This window comes from Halyomorpha halys, unplaced genomic scaffold (assembly GCF_000696795.3).
Source record: "Halyomorpha halys isolate HHAL.00 unplaced genomic scaffold, Hhal_1.1 Scaffold768.1, whole genome shotgun sequence".
Taxonomy (NCBI): domain Eukaryota; kingdom Metazoa; phylum Arthropoda; class Insecta; order Hemiptera; family Pentatomidae; genus Halyomorpha; species Halyomorpha halys.
The window spans coordinates 499,186-506,518 of NW_027107817.1; the positions used below are offsets into that span (position 1 = coordinate 499,186).

At 32.4% G+C, this 7,333-nt stretch overlaps 1 protein-coding gene across 1 annotated transcript in view; it reads right to left on the reverse strand.

Moving 5' to 3' along the window:
* Ent2 (Equilibrative nucleoside transporter 2) overlaps window positions 1-7,333 on the reverse strand; it is a 95,068-nt gene that overhangs the window by 68,079 nt on the left and 19,656 nt on the right. The gene's annotated exons all lie outside the window — the stretch shown is intronic.

Genomic DNA, 7,333 nt, shown 5'->3' on the forward strand with positions numbered 1-7,333 from the left:
TTTTCCATTTAACACGCTTTAACATAGATCATGAATACCCCTATTAAATGAAACTGGTAGGGCCGTCGGTAGGCTTACGACGAAGGGTAAGCAGTTGTGGTTTACTTGGAATATTCTATTAATGAGAAAGGAACGAATGATGAGAAAGTATGTAGGAGGTAGGAATATACGGAGTTTGTAAGACAGTCCCGGATGTCAGACTCGATCTAAAGCTTGTTTTTATGTTTTTAAAACTAATAAAGCAATGGATGAAAACAATAATAATGCCATGACAGTTGTCAATTAGCTCATCTTGATTCTCTTCCTCACAAGTTAGAAGCTCGACAAGACACTCAGTAGACAAACTCCCACTTTTCACTCACTTTAGAAATGTTATAGATTACTTTAATAAAAACTTAGAAGTAAACAGTACCATGAAGTTTTGGAAGGAAAGGTTATGAAACAAGTTGCTCAAAAAATCCGCTAGGAGCTCTTATGCATTTAACATTACTTTAAATAGGGCTGCTCACTTATAATATTAAACATGGTAAAACATTTTACATTTAACACATCATGAATACCCCTAGTGAAGAAATTAAACGAGTTGGGTTACAAAGTCCTTCCATAGCCACCTTATTCATCAGAGTTATCTCCAACGAATTTCATTCTATTCAGAAATTTGAGTAACTTCCTTAAACGAAAAGTTTTTGAAAATGACTCTCAGGTCAAAAACGCATTATCTGACTTCATATCGCTACAAAACCATTTCTTTTTTTTACTTCCGTGATTGGAAAGGTGATAATATGTTAGGGTAAATGTTTTTATTTTATAATGTTGTGTCACTAAATAAGCTTTCCTTTGAAAACTGCCATTTTATATGAAACGATCCGACAGTTTGTGTAGGATTTCAAATTTTGCTTGCTGTAATCACTCAATATTTTGGAAAATTCGTAAATTTAATAAAATTTTATTTAGATGTAACTAAATATTGTATGGTTATAAGGATGGACATCCGTAATCATGTAAAATAATAATTATGTTACAGCAAATTTTTAAAAACATAAATTATGAAATGTTATCAACTGCCGGAGTCCAGGCATTATCGATTAGAGATTTCATCATTATTTGATTAAAAAGACAAGGTTACTTTTGTCGATAGATATTGCACAATCGATAGTACTGGCGACAAACGCAGATTTACTATCAGTATATATTATATTATAAAATTTAAAAATATATTGTACGCTATATAGCAAGCATTAGTGAATGGTAACGATAGAAAAGAAGAATTATATTTAAAAATCTAAAACATACATTTTTAGTAACGATTGAAACAAATGCTTACTTCACAAAACGATAAAAGAGAAATTTTTTTCATTCATCTTTGGTTACAATAGATTTATAATGTATATATTGCAAATTATATTATTTTTTTGTATATATTATAAATATTTTTGGAGGTTCTGGAAATGAAAAAAAAAATTAGATTTTGTGAACACGCGCTTGCGTATCGATTTATTTTAACATTTCGGATTTCTAACATATTGTGGTCCCTTTGTATGTTTTCGGAGGTGCTGAAAATGAAAATAAAATCGATTTTGCGATCACGCGCTTACGTATCGATTTATTTTAACATTTTGGATTTCTAACATATTGGTGTCCCTATATTAGTTTAAAATATATAAGTAGAAAATGAAAACAAAAATCAATTTTGTGAAAATTGACGTTTCGATTTATTTTAACATTTCGGAAATCTAACATATTTTGGTCTCTTTGTATGTTTTCAGAGGTTTTGTAAATGAAAATAAAACAGATTTTATGAACACAAGCTTGTATATCGATTTATTGTAATATTTCGGATTTATAATATATTGGTGTCCTTATACATGTTTTCGGAGGTTTTGAAAATGAAAATAAAACCGATTTCATGATCACAGGCTTGTATATCGATTTATAGTAACATTTCGGATTTCTAACATATTGTTGTCCCTGTATATGTTTTCGGAGGTTCTGAATGAAAATACTTTTTTTTTTAATCTATTATTTTGCAAATCAAATTTTTTTTATTTTTAATATTTATTACTTTTTATAAATATTTATTACCTTTTTATATCTATTTATTACATTTATATTATAATATTTTTTCTTTAAATATTCACTTTTTTTTTTTTGACGTGACAACGTCTTATAAATCATTTTGCGGGATGCCATGTTAGAAAAAGTGTCCCGTAACGGAAGTAGATTGTGGGGGAGGTAATTAGTAGTGTAGTAGTGGGGGTAAGAGGATTATAGATGCTGAGAGTCATGCAGGCAAAAGTGTCCCGTAACGGAGAAGGTAGTGGTGGGGATGGGTAAGAGTGAGGTGGTGGGGGTAAGAGGATTATAGATGCTGAGAGTCATGCAGGCAAAAGTGTAGCGTAACGGAGAAGGTAGTGGTGGGGGAAGGAAGCCTGAGATGATCTTTAAATTATGCATGAAATTAAGAATATGGTGATAATAATAAAATTCATTGGAATTAATTAAACTACCATCGTCCGATTATGAATAGAATATTGGAAATAAAGTCTTAGAATTAAGTATAACTGTATAAATATTTTGTATAACCAAGCAAAAATAAATATCTGAATTCAATATGTGAACTGGTTTATTATTTCAAATATATAACAATGGATTGATTTTAATTTATATTTATGTAATATTAGCATATAGTATACGTTGTCACGGAAATATGTCGCCTCGGCGCGAAGCGCCGAGGCCTACACGGGCACGGTTTTTTTAGTTTCATATTTATTTCTCTACCAGTTACTTTCAAATGCCTATATATGGATTATATAGTACGAAGGAAAAGTATTGCGAATTCGTTTGAGTCCAAATATCAGAGTCTCGTAAAATGGTGGTGTTTCTGCCAGCAAACCTTTAAAAAAAATTGTGTGAATCTGAGGCGAGTATGTGCCTGGGATGTGGCAGCCACTTGTTCGCAAAATTCGAACAACCTGAAGTGCCACTTTATAGAATCGATTTTGCACATTTTTTGTTTTACTTTCTCCCTAAGGGCTCAAACGATTTTGAGTAAACTCGGTAAATCAATGAGCAATTAAGTGTTCCTTAATGCAAGAAAGGTTTTATCCTCATAGTAGACCATTGAGTAAAGAAGGATTCACATTATGTAATAAAAAAAAAATTTACTTCTTTATTATTGAAATAAACAAGAGATGTTCTCGCCACCTTGCACAATCGTTGATCTAGAAACAATTCTTCCTTACTTAAAGAAATGAACTGAAGATTCTTCGAAGATTATACTTATATAAACTTTTACCTATATTATTTACAAATTTTATTTTATTTAATTATATTATATTAATATTTTATCTACTATATAATATATATAACTTTCCAGAGCGGAGGCTATCCCAGCCCGAACCCGGAAGGCATAGTCTCGATTCACCGCCTGGAGTTCCGGCCATTGTAATAACATGTTACACTTCCAGAGCTATATTTTAACTTAGTTTAGATCTAAAATAACAGTGATTAATAATAACTGTAACACAAAACCGTTTTGTAACATTTAACGAGCTTCAATGACTTTATTATCACCAATAATAAAACTACTACATTTTTAATAGACTATATTTTATTGATTACTATATACTGATCGCCACACGGTAATAATAGATACTTGATGCATGTTAAGGTGGAAATAGGTTTTACATGCTACAGTAAGGTGATTTGAATTTTATTTATTTATATAATTATGAGTGAGAGCGGATGTCTCAGTGGTACGGCACTGTCACTAGCTCAAAGGGCCCGGGTTGGAATCCGGCTGTGACAGATGATTATTTTCTGTTTCACTGTAACCATGATTCAACCAAGCGTTATCTAACTCTGGCGGTCGGAGTGATTCTGACCAAATCACCTCCTTGCACAACCATTGGTCTACTAACAGTACTTCCTTACAAATTACCCACCCCCTAACCGTTCATGAGCTGGAGAAGTACAGATTTTTTTAAAATATATTTTTAGACAGGAGGAAATAAAAAAAAGAAACATAATAAAAATAAAAACAATTTATAAACAATGAACAAACAAAATTAATACAATTGATTAAAAATAGAATAGTAATCAACTATTTATTTGACATTTCGCCACACTTTGAAAGGCTTCATTAGGGCTACAAAAAAACAGTTAACGGTTCCTCACCTCAACTTTAGGGGTATTCATGATCTTTGGTTTAACATGTTAAACCGTGTTAAATGGAAAAACTCATGTTAAATGGAAAAATATTGCCTTCCTTTACCGTGGTAAAACGCAATAACATTTAACATGGCTGAGAGTCTGTTACTTGGTCTGTTAAATGGAGAATGACGTCACCCAATAGACCAGTTGAGATCGCCGCCATTTTTGTTGTGACAGCTCAGTTCTTTCGTGTGTTTGTGGTATTCATATCCCTGTTATATAACCAGAATGGATAATTTTAATGATACATTTGAGAAAAAAAAAACAGTAAAAAAAACAATGTAATTTCATTCTACTATCTGAAAATTTGTAAACGCTCGCCAGATAAAAATCTCACTATATGAACTTTCATTTCATTTCATAAGCTAAACTTTCTCACAAATTCCACTTTTCACTCACTCTAGGCATGTTGTAATTAATTACTTAAATCAAAACTGAAGTAAACAATAACATGAGGGTCTGGAAGGAAGGTTATAAACATAAAGGCATATACAACAAGCTGCTGAGAAAATCCGCAAGGAACTCTTTAACGTTTAACATGACTTCAAATAGGGCTGCTCACAATCTTATAGTTATAACATTTAACATGGTAAAACATTTAACATTTAACACAACATCATGAATACCCCTTTTATATGCTACCAGTTTCGTATTGACCTCAGCAGAAACAGGTGGGTGGTCCTGATTTGATCTTTATTTATTTATTATTATTATTAATGTTATTGTATTTATTCTTTCTCGACTTTTATGTAATCATAACTTACTGTTTTATTTTCCGTTTTGTACTGTGTTCAATTTTGTTTTCTCTTTTCTACGGTTCTATTTCATTCATTCATTATTCTATTCATTTTAACCTAATATTTTGCGTAATTTTTTATATACTTAACATTATCTATTTTATATTTAAACGCCATTTTTATCAGCCCTTACGAAACCCAGCAAAGTGGGGCGAAACGTTAGTTAACAATAAATAGTTTTTGTTACTATTTTGAAACCTTTCTAATCTCTTTTAACCAATCTATTTTATTTACTCTTTTCTTTCATTTGTATATTATTTTGTTTTCTCTGATATTTATATAATTTTAGCTATACCTTAATTTCCTTTTGTATTTTATTCTACTATGTCAAAATATTGTTAGTTGTTTTTTAAAAATCTTTTTAGCCATGAGGAAGCTCTATAAAGTGGGGTGAAAGGTTGGCAAGTAAATAGTTGTTAACTTTTTTTGTTTTATTGTGACCGCACCCCTGACTTCTTCATAATTTCAATTAATACGGTAAATTACGGTAGATACATAAATTAATTTTATGTTTTTTCCATCAATATAGATAACTATTACAAAATATACTTATCAAAGAGGCTAGTAAACAGTTTTTCTGTTAATTACAGCAATTTTATAAATAAATAAATAAAGATATAAAACGGATAGAGGAAAAAGGAAACAGAAAACTTTGTCCAGAAAAGCATTTCCCCCTCCCCCCCCCCCACAACATTAGGTCCAGATGACCTGGTCGGGACAGGAAGTACTTCCGGGTCTAAATATATTGCCTTGCCATTGTCTATATTTATGATCTAGAAGGCAAAGACCCTCTTTGCTCTAAATATATCCGCTTTGCGGTTTGTCTCCGGTCAATTGGTCCTAAGGGAAGTAAAGAACGATAATAAATCCTTTAACCGCATTCTTGTGGTTGGTTCTATTTTTTATCTTCTCTTCTTTTTTTGTTTTTCCTCTCCTTTCATGGGGTCATGAATTATTCAGGCGAAATACGCTAAGATGTGGTCGGGTCAAACGTACGTACTACTACAATGCTTACTATAGTGAACCAGGAAAAGAGGAGTCATTTTGAGACGGGCCGTGGTTATAAATATACTAAACATTCGTTAATACGAATGTAGACGTTCGAAACATTAATGCCCACTAAAAAAAAACCCAGACATTAAAAAAAAAGAAAAATACTTGCTATTATTGTTTAGTACCACTACAACATTACGTGAGTAGGGATAAAAAAACCGGTTATGACTCAGGACAATGAGGCTTTTTGGACTTTGGACCCTAGCCTAGACCCTACCTTAACCACTGTGACTGACCACGTGAGTGGTTAAGGTTAGGTCGAAGTAAAAATTTATATTCAAATTAGACTGAAAAGAAGGAAACTGCACGTCGATTTCGACTATTATAGCACTTATTCATTACAAAAGACTGATCTACATGACTATAATAAGGCCTAGCTTTGGGCTTTGGGCCTCCACTAAACCTTCGAATTCCTCTTGTATCTAATCCTTACAATCCAAAATTCTTCGTAAAATCCTAAACGCTCCTTACTTTGTCACAAATAAAATCATCCACGAAGACCTTAATGTTCCATTTTAACCGATCTAGCTCGAACCAGATATCACTCCTTCCATTATAAAATCCCTAACCACTCAAACCCCCTAGTTTCTAACCTTCCATCCTCATCAATTCCTGACAAGTTTATAAATATATATATATTTTTTTAAATTTATTTATTGATACTTACAACTGTACACAAATACATCAAGTAAATTTGAGGAAATCAAAATGGTATGGTACAAGCAGCTAGAGAAACTCAATGGTAGCACTCTAAAAACATTTTTACAATATAAGATCTTGAGGTCATCTTCTTTTCAGACGCATCGGAGGATTGTCCGGAATAAAAGAGGAAGCAAGATTAGAAACTAATGGGTTTGAGTGGTTAGGGATTTTGTAATGGAAGGATTGATATCTGGTTCGGGGTAGATCGGTCTTTGTGATTAAGGTCTTTGTGGATGATTTTATTAGAGACAAAGTAAGGAGCATTGAGGATTTTACGATGGATTTTGGATTGTAAGGATTGAATACGAGAAGAATTCGAAGGTTTAGTGGAGCCCCTATGCTCAATGCCGTATGTCCAGATTGGCCTTATTACAGTCATGTAGATCAGTCTTTTCTAATGTGTTGGAAGTTTAGGCCGTTTGTCTAGTAAGTGCTGTAATAGTCGAAATCGTCGTGCAGTATCCTGTCTTTTCAGTCTTGTGTGAGGATTCCAGGTTAGTCGTTTGCCCAGATGTAGTCCAAGGTAGCGGATCTGTTCAACAGGGGTAAGGGCAACATTATTGAAGTAT